Here is a 13,476-nt window from a genome sequence, read left to right as displayed (position 1 = left end):
CTTAAATTGGGGGAGTTGACAGGCAAGCTCATCCATTAAATATGTTATCTATGGATTGAAGTTTCCGAGCATGTCTGAGACAGGGGAGCAGGGCCGTAGGTGAGATGAATGAAGGAAACTAAGAAGTCAGTTGGAGAGAGAAGGGATGAAGACAGATTGGAAAAAGATAGGGTTACCAAGAGATGGAGCTCTCCTTAAGAGTTGTGTAGACCTGGGGTGCCTGGGTGGCTCAGTCGGTTAAGTGTCTGCCTTCAGCTCAGGTCATGATCCCAGGGTCCTGGGATCGAGCCCCGCATCAGGCTCCCTGCTCAGCGGGAAGCCTGCTTCTCCCTCTCCCACTCCCCCTGCTTGTGTCCCCTCTCTCACAGTCTCTTTCGCTGTCAAATAAATAAATAAAATCTTTTTTAAAAAAAAAGAGTAGTGTAGACAAAGTAGAGAGGAAGACAGCTGGAGGATTGAAAGTTTTGTCAAGGGAGTGGTAGATTTCAGCTAATGCTTCTAAGATGGAATTGTTCTCTTTCAGGCAACGTAGGTTCCTGAATATGGGGGGAGAGAAAGGTCATGGAATTGGGGGAGCAATAAATATGAGGTTGGAAAGGTAGAAAGGTGGTAATCCTCTGGCTTTTGAGTGTACCTATCACTGAACTCCTATGGCACCAATTATATTCACGCATAACTTTTAAAACTTGTCATTTCTTGCGTAGTGTCATTTTATATGAGTTAGAGTCTTGCTCCTTGGGGTAGGAACTGTGCCTCTTCTGGTCCTCAGAGGACAGTATACATATATATATATATATATATATATATATATACATACACATATATATACACACACACACACGCACACACACACATACACACATACACATATACACATATAATTTTTTAGGGCTGGGGGGAAAAAAGCCATAAATGCTACATTCAAGCTGCAACATGCAACATTGCATTTGGATAGTCCACTGCTTTGAAATACCTATTTTTCTCCTTTATAACAAAATTTAGATGGTTCCCTCTATACCACTACGCTGATTTTGCTTTCTAAACTGTCTCACCTCCCAACACAGCTAAAATGTACTCCTAGGTCTGTTTTGGTTTAATCAAATCATAGCTGGGAAAGAAGTTTTTTGCTCGCCAAATCATGTAACATATTTCAAAACTTGAGAGAAGGATTTTGAATTAATGGCTTTGCTGGATTATATGTCCATTTCTCAGTTCAAATGAAATGAAAATAATTGAGTTTATTAAAGAAAAAAAAAACACCGTTAGTCATCTCGTTATGTACTTGTCAGCAGATACTATGGAGAGACTCTTGTACAAAGAGAGTTCTCCTTAAAACTACTTTTATGTGTCAGAAATATTTGTCATCTTCTAGTGTCCCTGTTAATTCACACACACACAAAATCTGCAGGGCCCGATCACTCACCACCCCTAGTGAGAGAGTTATAAAGCAATTTCTTTTTCACATGTGCAGTGAACGGGGGCATGGGCAAACCTAGAACATCTGTGCATTCTTTCACTCCGATGCTCTGAAAACGGAAGCTCCTGGGTATGTCAAGGGCATCTCCTTCTTCCGCAAAACAGGCCAGAAAGCCATACGTTCAGAGTGCTTCCCTTCACTTCCAGAGGCCTGCCTTGGAGGCAAAGAGCCAAAAGTACCGGTCTCCCGGTTGGTTCCGACTCCGAGGAGGGACCCGAGGCAGTGGGGGCCGCGGGGGCGGTGGGGGCTCCAGCGAGCGGCGTTTGCGAGCTTTGCCGCCGCCCGGCGGGGTCCGGGCCAGGTGCGGGGGAAGCCCCCCGGAGCCGGCAGGGAGTGATGGACAGCTGTTGACATCCGACGGCCCTTCCAGTGGCCTCTGCCAAGAGAACGGGGAGGGCTTTGCGTCCTCGGAGGACCCATGTCCACATCACAGCTTGCACTAATTGGTGCTCTCGCCGGCCGGCGCGGCGGGGAGGCGGGAGATTGGCAGGGCGGCGGGGCGGGAGCGCGGCGGCCGGGCTGACTCAGCTCGCTGGGCGCTCGGCTCTGCGCACGCAGCCTCCGCTGGGCGGGGGGCCCTCGGTGAGTCTGGCACCCGCAGTCGCAGGCAGCCTGCTATTTTTAAAAACCACGGCGACGGTTCTTTGGGAAATGTGGACCCGGAACCTTTTAAAGAGACATCTGCGTCACCGACGTATTTTTGTCAAGATGTTTCTTTTTGTTGTTTGCTTTTAAAGGCAGCGGCCTCTCTTTGTCTCCGACTTCAGACTTGGCGATCCCCTTCTTCCATGGGGAACCCTACAAATGTCCTTCATCTGTTTGTTGCATACATCTGTAGAAATGTCTAGTCCTATATTCATTTCAGTTGCTCGCGTGACCTCTATCTTGAGTGCCATCCAATGTAAGCTCTTAAGAGTGAGCTCTCCTGTCTTACAGGAGAGTCAGCATCTGAGATGGGTCCCCATCCCCTTGTGATGAGGCCTGGGAGTCAGTCCTGTGCTTTAAACGCTCACCAGGGCTCCTAACCTTGGCTGGTAAAACGGATTGTAAGTGTACTGAGGGGCTGCAAATTGTGATCTCCTTTCTATCTCAAGCCTGTGGGCATTTTCTGATGACTCTGGATCATGTAAACATTCTTGTGCATTTCCCCTTGCACGCGTACATGCCCACACTTGTGCACACGTGTGCGTGCGCACACACACACCCCATTCAAGGCTGCACGTAAGAGGAGATGGGAACCCTCTTACTTCTAATCAGTCACACTAGTCACCCTTCTTAGAGTCCATCCCATTCAGAGAACTTAATAAAATGAAAGAAATAAACTGTAATGCAGTTACACAGTGGAATACTATGCAACCATTTAAAAAGATTTATTTGGTTTATATTAATTCACATGAGAAAAAAAACCCATGATATATCGGGAAGTGATTAAAGGAAATACCAACCAGTGCACAGTCTGATTTGTTTTCGTAGCAAAAACCCTTGTTAGAAGGTCCTATGTATTTATATTTGTGTAGGCAAAGAAATCTGGAAGGAACTGCACCAAAAATAGCAGTGATCTCTCCAGGTGGTAGGATGTAGAGAAGCTGGGTTACTTTGTGCCAGGCAGCATCAGTTGTCCCATTTGCTGGTGACAGAAGTCCCATCTCTTGGATTCAGTCAGGGAGGTGGACATATGATGTTGACATTACCAGTCAGAGAATTCAGACAATTTCAAGATTAATACAAAGACCCATGATGGACTATTTCGAGACTTTTTCGGTATTCTGGGGAGAGCTAATCGAGAACAAGCTCCATTCCCACTGGGATTGCTTCCCTGGTGATGCGCCCATCTGAGGCCGCTGGCAGCCACTTTGGCTCCATTGGGAACATAGCTGGTTAAGGATAGAGAGCAGAGCCCTGATGAGGAGGAGTTGGTCTCTGCATACCGTCCTCCACCAAGTAAGATTTAACCCCTGATTTTTTCAGTTACACAAATTAAAATATTTCCTTTTTATGTAAGCCAGATTGATTTGAGTTCAGTAGATGATTTGTTACATGTAATATACCTCTTTATTTTCTAAATTTTTTGTGGTATGTGCTACATTGAAACCCAATAGTACATAGATACATATCTAAGCTATTCAAAATGATGTGTATTGAAAAAAAAGGATGTATAAAATATTCTTTACTGAAGGTTTTACTATGTACCAGGCAATGCATATAACTAACCCTCACAATAATGCTTTAAAGTAAATCCTGTCATCCCCATTTCATAGATAAGGAAACTGAGACTCAGAAGTTAAACAATCCAGCCAAAGTGCTAAAGAGTGAAACTCATACGCCAGTTAAGATATACATGATTCTAAACCCTTTAACTATTGTCCATTACTGCCTTCCATTAATTGAAAGAAAAAAAAAAAAACAAGCTTGAATCTCATATGACAAAGCAAGCATTTCGTTTTTGTGGCAGCCATAATACATGCGTACATCTACTTACCTATATATATGATTGAAGGTGCATGTTTGTGGTGTGTGTGTGGTATGGGAGTGTGTGTGTGTATGGTGTATGGAGTGTGTGTGTGTGTGTGTGTGTGGCATATGGAGTGGGTGAGTGTGTTATGTGGAGTGTGTGTGTGCCTGTGTGTATTTAGAAGTGAACTGGTCACTTCTCCAAACCTTTCCTGTTATGTTTCCACAGAAAACTCCTGTCAATTTTATACCAGTATGTGCCGTTCAAACACTCCTACTCACTGCCTTGCACTCCTGTAATATTCAATGCAATCTATCTGGTTATTTGAACGTCGGCCCTCCGTTCCAGGTGCCAATCTCGTCCTGCTAGTTTACGTATTCCACCTCCTTTCCTCTCCGTAGTGTCTCAGGACAACAAAGTGCATGGTCGCTGCAGTTACCGGCTCGTTTTTAGAGTCTGCCCGTGCTCTGATGTGCATGTGGATGTCTGTGAGGAGCGTGTCTGGTTCAGTTTGGACGGTGCGCAGCAGGTGACGATGTGCTCTTAGTGCACATTCTGGCTCCAGAGCTTTACAGAAACCTAGCCCCGACCCGGGGTCCCGTGAATCCCACACCAGCCACGCCAAAGCATCTTCTTTACTTAGAATGCCTGTTCTCCACACCACGGATCCGGATTATTCTCGTGTCTTTCCAATTCTGGCTCTCCTTGCATCATTGCCGAATGTTCCCAAGCTGAGTGGAGCACTTTACCTGAGCCTCTGTGTCCTGTTAGCTTTCTGCCTCGGTCTTTCAGGATCAGCCCTGTCTCCATCCTCCCATGCTTCCAGGGGCCACCTCGTCCTCACGTGCTGCTCCCTCCTCGTGGCTTTCATCCCAGCCACATGAAACCGCGCAGTATTCTGCTCAACACCGGTGTCTTTAACAGGTCCTCTCTGCTCCTGAGAAGAATGTTTTCCCCTTTCCTTAACCTGACTAAGACCTATTTTCCTTCAAATTTGACTCAAGCATCATTCCACCGGGAAGCCATTCCTGGCTCCCCATTTCTAGCTGCCCTCTCCCTATGCTCTCCCTGCACGCTCTCCCCCATGGTGTCCGTGGTGCTCAAAGTGCCCAGTTCCTCTCCGTCTCTCCTTAGACTGTGTGTCCACTGAGGACCACGATTGTAGGTTCAGATCTTGAACTTTTCTGTTCGTATCTCTTGGGGCCTCTCACATCACTGAGTGCCACTGTTCGCTTCCCTGCTCGCTTGCTGCACTGTGGACCCATGGTCAGCTCTGCAGGTAAGAATGCTGTTCTCTTCATCATTGTGTCCCCGTGCCTGGCATGCTCCCTGCAAATAGTAGATTCTCAATAGATGTAAGTTCAATATGTTATTAAAGGACGGATTTTAAAATAAAGAACTTACTATATTTGTGAGTATACCTTTATTTTCTCCATTACTCTAAACTTTTCTTTTTTTTTTAAGATTTATTTTAGAGAGAGTGCAAGCAGGGGTATGGCAGAGGGAGAGGGAGAGAATCTCAAGTAGACTCTGCACTGAAGCCTGATATGACCCTGAGACCATGATCTGAGCAGAAACCACCGAGCCATCCAGGCACCCCACTGTAAGTTTTTTGAAGAAGAGTTTGATTTCTGTGTCTGAGAAGTTTTATAGGCAGGCGGGCCTGGCATAGTGTCATGTACCCAGTAGGTAGTCAACATATAATGATTGGAAAAAATGACCTGAGTGCAAGTCCTGGCTCTGCTAGTTTCTCGTTGTAGGACTGCTGGTTAAGGAAGTCATGTGTGTGCAGTCTTTTGACCTCCGTACAGTTCCGTAAGAATGTGCCTTGAACCCAGAAGACTTCCTGACAAGGAGATAGAGTCCTCACAGCCGATGCTGGGTACTTCTCCTCGGGAGGATCCTTCCCCGTTCTGAACTGAACGCGTGCTTCCCTGTTCTGCTCAGGTATGTGCATCACATGGCATCCGGTCAACTCCACTGCTCTATCTATTCCTCGTGGGGCGGGAACTGGGTCCTGCTCCTGAGGCAGGGTGAGCTGCAGGGCCACCTGCAGGGTGAGACCCCAGGGCCATGGGGGACCGACGCTTACTATTGGAGCTGATCTTGCTCTGTCTCATTTCTGTGTGCCTAAACGGTTATTCCATCTCGTGCCTGTGTTGAGTTGTGTCTTTCCAGGGGACCCTGTCACCTGAGAATCAGGCAGTGGGGTGCCGTCCTGGGCCTGCTGCTCCTGGGGACAGGCATCCTGATGCCCTTTGCTATCTTCCATGCAGTAGGACTCCTCCTCTGGAGGAGGAAACAGGTGTCGCTTACTTAACAGGGACCTTCGCTAAGTTGTGTACACATCCCTACTTCATCTTTAAAATGGGAACATCATCCTTACCTCATCTACGATATTAATTATAGGAGTAATAATAATAGCTAGCACTTTTAAATGCTTTATCTACTGTTACTCCATTTTACAGATTAGAAAACTAAGGCACAGAGAAGTTAAGTGAGTTGCCCCAGGTCATTTAGCAAGGAAGTGAGATAAAGCACGGGCTTGGCATGTAGGTAAAGCTCAATGAATGCTCACTGTGGGTGTCGCGGTGGTGGTTACTGATGTCATTATGATTGTTATTATTACGATGGACCTCGTAAAATGACACATCGATAACCACACCACTGGGAGTCTGAATCTCTCTGGGCTGGACACAGAGTACAGCCTTATTGTGTAAGTGTGCAGGGGGCTCCAGGATAGAGGAGGGATGGTCATGGTATCCTTTACAGGGTAGGGTAGCCAGGGTACATATAATTTGGCTATAACTGTGTGCCTCTCAGGGCCTTCTCCATAGAGCTCCACAAGGGAACTCCAGGCTTTTCCGTCGTGTAGGAGTCTCCAGCACCGGGCACTGGCTGAGACAGTGGAAAGCCCACCCTGTGATGTCATCGCTGGACCCCCACCCCCACCCCACCAGAGCCCCGGGAGTTCTCTGGCTTCTTGGGGCTCTTTCAGACGCTCTGCTGGGTGGAAGGAATGAGGAAAGTGGATCAGATGTTAGCATCTGTCATTTTTTAGGGCTGCCAGACACAGGGCCACAAACAGTGGCTGAAACAACAGACATTTATCGTCTCACGGTTCCGGGTACGAGGAGTGTGCGATCACTGGGTCAGCAGGGCCATTCTCCTTCTGGAGCCTCCAGGGAAGGATCTGTTCCAGGCACCTCTCCCAGCTCTGGCGGCTCCTCACTGGTGGTAGCATGTTTAACATAGTGTTCTTCCTGAGTTACTGTTTCTGTGGCCAATGTTCCTCGTTTTCTAAGGACAATTCTGAGGACAACTGTCGCATTGGATTAAGGGTCCCCTCTACTCCAGTAGGAATTCATCTTAACTAATGACATCTGTAATGACCCCATTTCCCAGCAAGGCCACATCCTGAGGTCCTGGGGGGTGAGGAGTTCAACATAGGAATTGGGGACACAGTTCCTAATAGTCTCGGACAAAGGCCCGTGCGGAGCCACCGCTCAGCCCCTGCTTCAGGCTCTGCATATGGGCCCAGCAGCAGACCAGGCGGGCAGGAGGACTCCTGAGTGGCTGGGCCAGAGTGGGGTCAACTTTTACTACAGTGGCTGGAGCAGACAGATTTGACGCTTCCTTAAACCAACTGCTACCTTCTCCCCGGGTCAGCGGCAGGAGAGAAAGCAGAGCAATGACTACACTTCAGAAACCAGCCGGGGAGGCAGCGGGGGACGAGCGAGCGAAGGAATAAATGGCCCAGCTGCTGAGCCATTCACTGAACGTGCCCGTCCTTGCAGGCATCCCTGTGACTTCAAGTGCTGGAAAAGTGAATGAAACGAGAACAAGGACCCGCTAACGTGTTGTTAGCTCGCCGTTACAATGCAGGGTGACATTTGCTTTAAAAATCATGTGGAAGTGGTTAGCAAATGCTATTACGGCATTTCCAGAACTTCAGCGCAGCTGTTTGCCCTGCAAGGGAGGCGCGCAGCCACTGAGCCGAGCGCAGGAGCGGGGCCCCGAGTGTGCCCCACAGGCGGCGGGGCCGTGAGAAGCCCCTGCAGCCCCAGGCCCCGCCACTCCACCTCTCCGAGCCTCCCTGTCTTCCCCTACAAAGACGGGATAAAGATGATGCCCTGCACCTGTAGCCTACAGGGCAAAAAGACGTGTGGAGAAGGGAAAAGTATTTAAAGGTTAAAAAAAAAAAAAACTTAGATAATTGAATATGAAAGCTCGGGCTTTTTTTTTTCCATGCCTCATGACCTTGAGCCAAAACATTTGTTGTATCTCAGTCTTTCCTTCCTCCTGAATAGTATCAGGATTCATAGAGATCAAAAACCTTGCATTTTTTGATGGGAGATAATTTTGGAGACCTGGCAGCATGCACACAGAGACATCAGCAAGATTTATACTTTACATGTGCTCAAGGAGGATAAAAAATGCGATAATGTGTGCATCGTTTCTACCAAAGACAGGATGGCATTGGTCAGACCTGGTCAGTTTCTCAAAGACCAGACTCATTGAATGCATATTTAGGAGATTGGAAGAACTAAGGTCATTTTAGGCTTTAACACAGGGACCATACTGTCTGTGTCCAGCAGATCAGGGCTCAGGCACTGGGAAGGACTTTCTCACTTGGCTATTTTTTTTTTTTTTTAAGATTTAATTTATTTATTTGACAGAGAGAGAGAGAGCACAAGCAGGGGCAGAAGCAGAAGGAAAGGGAGAAGCAGGCTCCCTGCTGAGCAAGGAGCCCGATGCGGGACTCGATCCCAGGACCCTGGGATTGTGACCTGAGCTGACACTTAACCGCCTGAGCCACCCAGGCGCCCCGCACTTAGCCAAGGTGAGATTCATAGGGTGAGATAAGATTATGCCAACACAGGAAATACTAACGAATATGATGGGAGGAGGAGGAGGTTTGCTGGGCCCCATGGTGCATGGCGGGAGGGAGGAGAGCCCAGCTCAGGATGAGGGGACTCAGGAAACCCATCTGAGCCACTAAGGATCAGCACTGGGCCTTTTATATTTTAGAACCCTTTTGCGTTGTTCCCGGCCTTTAAAACAACCCTATTTTATGGAGGTATTGTGAGTACAAAGCGAGATACTCAAAAGTGTTCTAGAATGTGGAAGGCCCAGGACAATCCAAAGGCATGACGATGGGTCCCCAGGAAGGCCTCTCCAGGCTCCTGTCATCAGTGGGAGGATTTGAAGGCCATGATTAAATCTATGCATTGAGTTTCTCCTCCCTTCCCCTCTCTCCCAACTTTCCTCAACAATGTTTAGCTGTATTCAATATTTCCAGGATTTTAGGCTCCCATCCTGGTGTAAATTGGACCACAGGAATCCCATTCTGTTCCTCAGACCAAAATGTCATTTAAATTCCCCAGGAAGCCTGAGGGGCCTCTGAGACAGTTTATGGTGCCAGAGACTGGGGGGTAAACGAGGGTAGCCTCCCCCACCACAGAGCACCCCATCAGTGAACCGAATAGCTCAAGAAGGCCTGAATCCCAGATCCATCCCAGATCCATCCCAAATCTATCCCAATTAGATCTGGTTGAGGGGCTCCATTTTGTATGCCCATCTTTTCCTCTTTTCTGTAGGAGAAGGAAACATCCTTGAAATCCTAACCACTGTTTTGGGTTTGTTTGTTTGTTTGTTTGTTTGTTTCCTTGCTTCTTCCTTGGGTCCAGCTCTTGGTCGAAATGTTAGGAGAATACAGAATGAGCAAGAATGGATTTTCTGGCCCAGAATAGATAAAGATTCTCTAAGGAGACTTGGCAGAAAATTGTAGAGTGTGCTGGTGTTGGTGGAAGCTGCCTTCTGCTTGGCGTCTTTGAGGAAAATAGGCAGGACTGGAATAAGCCCTACTGAACCTGAGCATCAGAAGGCACAGTGGAGCTGAGACAGCCTACAGATCTGCCCCAGCCTGGCCCAGCCCGGGCACACGAGGCTGACAGCCATGCGTCCTGGAAGGACCTAGAAGTAAGAAGAAGAAATGGAGCAGCCAGCAAAGGCTCTCTCAGGAGCAATCTGTGTGGACCAGTGTCCAAAGGCTGAAGGGGACGGTGGATATCTCAGCGGAGAGCAATTCGGACAGAAGACACACAGACTTCCTGTCCGCCCTTGGAACTTTCTACGCCTCCCGGTATTTCAGTGAACTCTAGAGGAAGGTGGGATGCTGAGTGGCACAGTTTCCATCACTTGAGCAGGCTAGGATCAGAAAATAAAGATACGTTCAGTTATAGAAAGAGGAAGTTAGATGTCTTGCACGCTTGGGTTTGCAGACTGAGATCCACTCAGGGGGAAAGAAGTGAGTTCTCGGCCCCCTTTCCTTTCTCTTTCTCTCTATCCCAAGCCCCCCTTTTTGGGACAAAGCAGATGTTGAGCACACAGATACAGGAGATGAAACGTAGGCCAGGCCATGTAGGCCAGAGCCGAGGAACGGTGGCTGTGGGGGGCCAGCAAACCCCTCCTTCAAGTACTTCCAGGGCTCCCTGTGCCCTTAAGGAAGGGGCGCTGTTGAAGGATCCCGAGTGCCCCATCCCTGTCCTATGTGCTCCATCTAACTGCCCAGGCAGCTGACACACCACCTTTCCCCAGCCTCTCCGGCAAGTCGGGCTTCTCCATCCCCCCCCACACCCCAGCCCATCTGTTCCTGCTGCTCAGCAGCCTCTGTGCTCTGCCCCCGGCCAGGGCCTGTCTGAGCAGGAGGGTGGGCGCGCCTCTGATGAGGTGGGCCTCGGCCCCTCCATCACTCTCTGCCGCAAGGAAAGCACCAGCTGTCTGGCTTCATTTGCATTTTTCTCTCCCAAATAATGAAATTAGCCATGAGTTTCCTGAGGTGATGCAAGACACAAATTTAGGCTAGATGTGTCAGTGTGTGATGGAGAGGGAAGGGGAAGGTCAGGGAAGCATTTTGATAACAAATTTGCAGCCCTGAAAGGGAAGGGGAAAATTGATAACAAATTTTACTAGAGATGTATTTTTCAGCTCAGAGGAAAATGTACCTTTTTAGCTCAGAGGAAAGTTAGATGAGGCCTTTAAAAGGTAATGTTCCCTCCCCCGGCCACCCCCCCCCGCCCCCACTCCAGGATAAAGTCACAAACATTTTATGAACAAACAGAAAAAGCTATCAGCCAAGGATGAAGCAATTCTCAATTACTGAACATTTCTATGGCCACATGCAGAATTGTCTTACGATGATAACGTTTGCAGAGGCACCCAGGCCGGGAAGCCAGACCGCGCTGCTAAATACCAGGGAGGTGCAGAACCCACCAGCTTTTTTTTTTTCTTCTATACCATCATTTGAACTCTTCTGATGACAAATAAAACAAGAGTCTCCTCATTTGTCATGCAGGTTTGGTTACCAGTTCTCCGAATGTTTTCTAAATTTGCCATCTCCGTTTCATATTTTAAACTAATTAATTAGTTATGCTTGAGATATGTGTAGACATCCAAGCAGAGGTGTCAAGTCGGCGAGTGGGTGGTGCCAAGTCTTGATGTCATCATGGACTTCCCATTTTTATGTGGAATAGTCTGTTTTAAAGCTCTTTATATTTTGGAAAACTGGATGTAAGAGAGGTCTTAAGAGTGCCCTGCCAATCGGGCCAGCGTCTGCCATTTTCACAGACAACCAAGTTTCCCCGAGAACCCCGGGTCATTGCCCCTGGCCACTTTGAATTTCTGCCATTCACGTGCGACTTCAGGCAAGTTATTCACCTTAGACTCAGTGTTCTCATCCATAAAATGGGATGAAAATAATATCTATCTGAGAATAGTGTTGTAAGAATTATATTAGATAAAACAATATATGTAAAGTGCTAGTGCGCACTGAATAAAAAGGGGATTACACTTCGGGGCAGTAGGGAAATGTGGGCTTTTGCTGACTTCTACACTCCTGAAGGGAAGTATCTGGACATTTTTACCTCCTAGAACTCACTCTGTATTGTGGACCTGTCTGATTTCCAAGTGGAAATAGAGTGAATTTCTTGGGAATACAGGGAGGAGACGTATACACTGGAGCCCTGTATAGGTGAGGTCCTCACAGACGGCATGCCCAAGTGAGGATATTTACAGAGGCTAATCACCAAAGTGTGGTGGGTTTTGGGGAGCCCTAGAGATACTTTAGGAGTCAGGGGTTCACTGCAGCAGAACTGTCAGTACCCGTAGGCACAAAAGGGTGAGAGGAAGAGATTACTGGAACAGTTGTATAGACTTGGCTTCCTTGAGAGGAGCAGAGCCTTTGTAGAGGTGACTCATGGCGGGGGGTGGGGGTGGGGTCAGGAAAATTCACCCTATGGCCTCATTCTGCTCTTTCCATCACTTTGCGCTAGGAAGCTGTGTTGAGGGAAATCCAACGAATGTTGGGGGGGGTGGGGGCTGAAGCCACCGTCACAGTCCCCAGAGGTCAGAGTTGGGGGGCAGAAAGCAGGGTGGACAAGCGGCTATCCAACACAGGCTCTTCTTGTTGCCTTAACCTGGTGTTCTGGGTGTCCCAAGTCCCCCTCTCCCCTGCAAGCCTGGGAATTGTCTGGTCTGGTCTTTGTGCTCCTGCAAAGTGTGAGTTGGGCATTTCTTTCCTAGAATATTAATTTCAGAAAAAGAGAGCGAAGGACTGAGCATTTGTGTAGAAGCAGGTTGCCCCCACCCCAGCCCCGTCTGTCTCCAGACTGGTCTGTGCTGCCGCTCACAGTGCGAAGGCCTCCTGGGGGCTATGCCAGCTTTGTTCTTTACTTTTCCTGAAAGTTTTCCTTTTGATGAATCTTACAAACAATTTCACTGTGGGTTCCAAATGTGCATATATTACCACTGGCTTGAAATAAGGGGGAAATAAACTGAAACCTGGAAAGGGCCCCTCCTTCACGCCCCTCTGCTCCATGATCATCCCCCCTGCTCACACACACACATACAATGACTCCTTGGTGAACTATGCTTCTGCCATTTCTGGCTTGACTTTGATCATAATCTGCCCCTGGGGGTACTCAGAATCGGAGTGCCTCGATAGTTGTATTTACTTTAGTCTCTTAGTCTTTTCAAATGGGGAGCAGATGAAGAGCATTGTTCTGGATCTGGATCAGAATACACTCAAGAGATGAAACATGATGAGGCAAATAGAATATCTCTTGCTGATACCAGGCTCTGGAACCTTCCCGTCTAACCCCAGACCTCACTTCCCTCACTTAAGGTCCTAACTAGTCTTCCTTCTTCTGGGACTGTCTTCTGACAGCCTCCCTCCTGTCACTAGAACAATCTCTCTGAAATAAAAATGTGACCATGTCATTCACCTGATTTAAATATTTTCATGGCCCCCTCATTGCCATATGGCAGAGTCCAAACTCTTTGGCTTAACTCCCCTCACCCCACCCCTCGCCTCAGGAAACACACTGACACTTAACTGCCTCAACCAGTTAGGACTCCTTCTGATTCAAAACAGAAACAAAACAAAACATGTGGTTGAAAAGCCCTTGGCAGTTTTGTGGGAGAACGTGATCTAGGGCTCAAATAGTAGCACCAGGAATTAGTTTCTCCCCACTCATATCTTGGCTCG

This window comes from Halichoerus grypus, chromosome 7, assembly GCF_964656455.1.
Source record: "Halichoerus grypus chromosome 7, mHalGry1.hap1.1, whole genome shotgun sequence".
Lineage (NCBI taxonomy): Eukaryota > Metazoa > Chordata > Mammalia > Carnivora > Phocidae > Halichoerus > Halichoerus grypus.
This window is presented reverse-complemented; position numbering follows the sequence as displayed.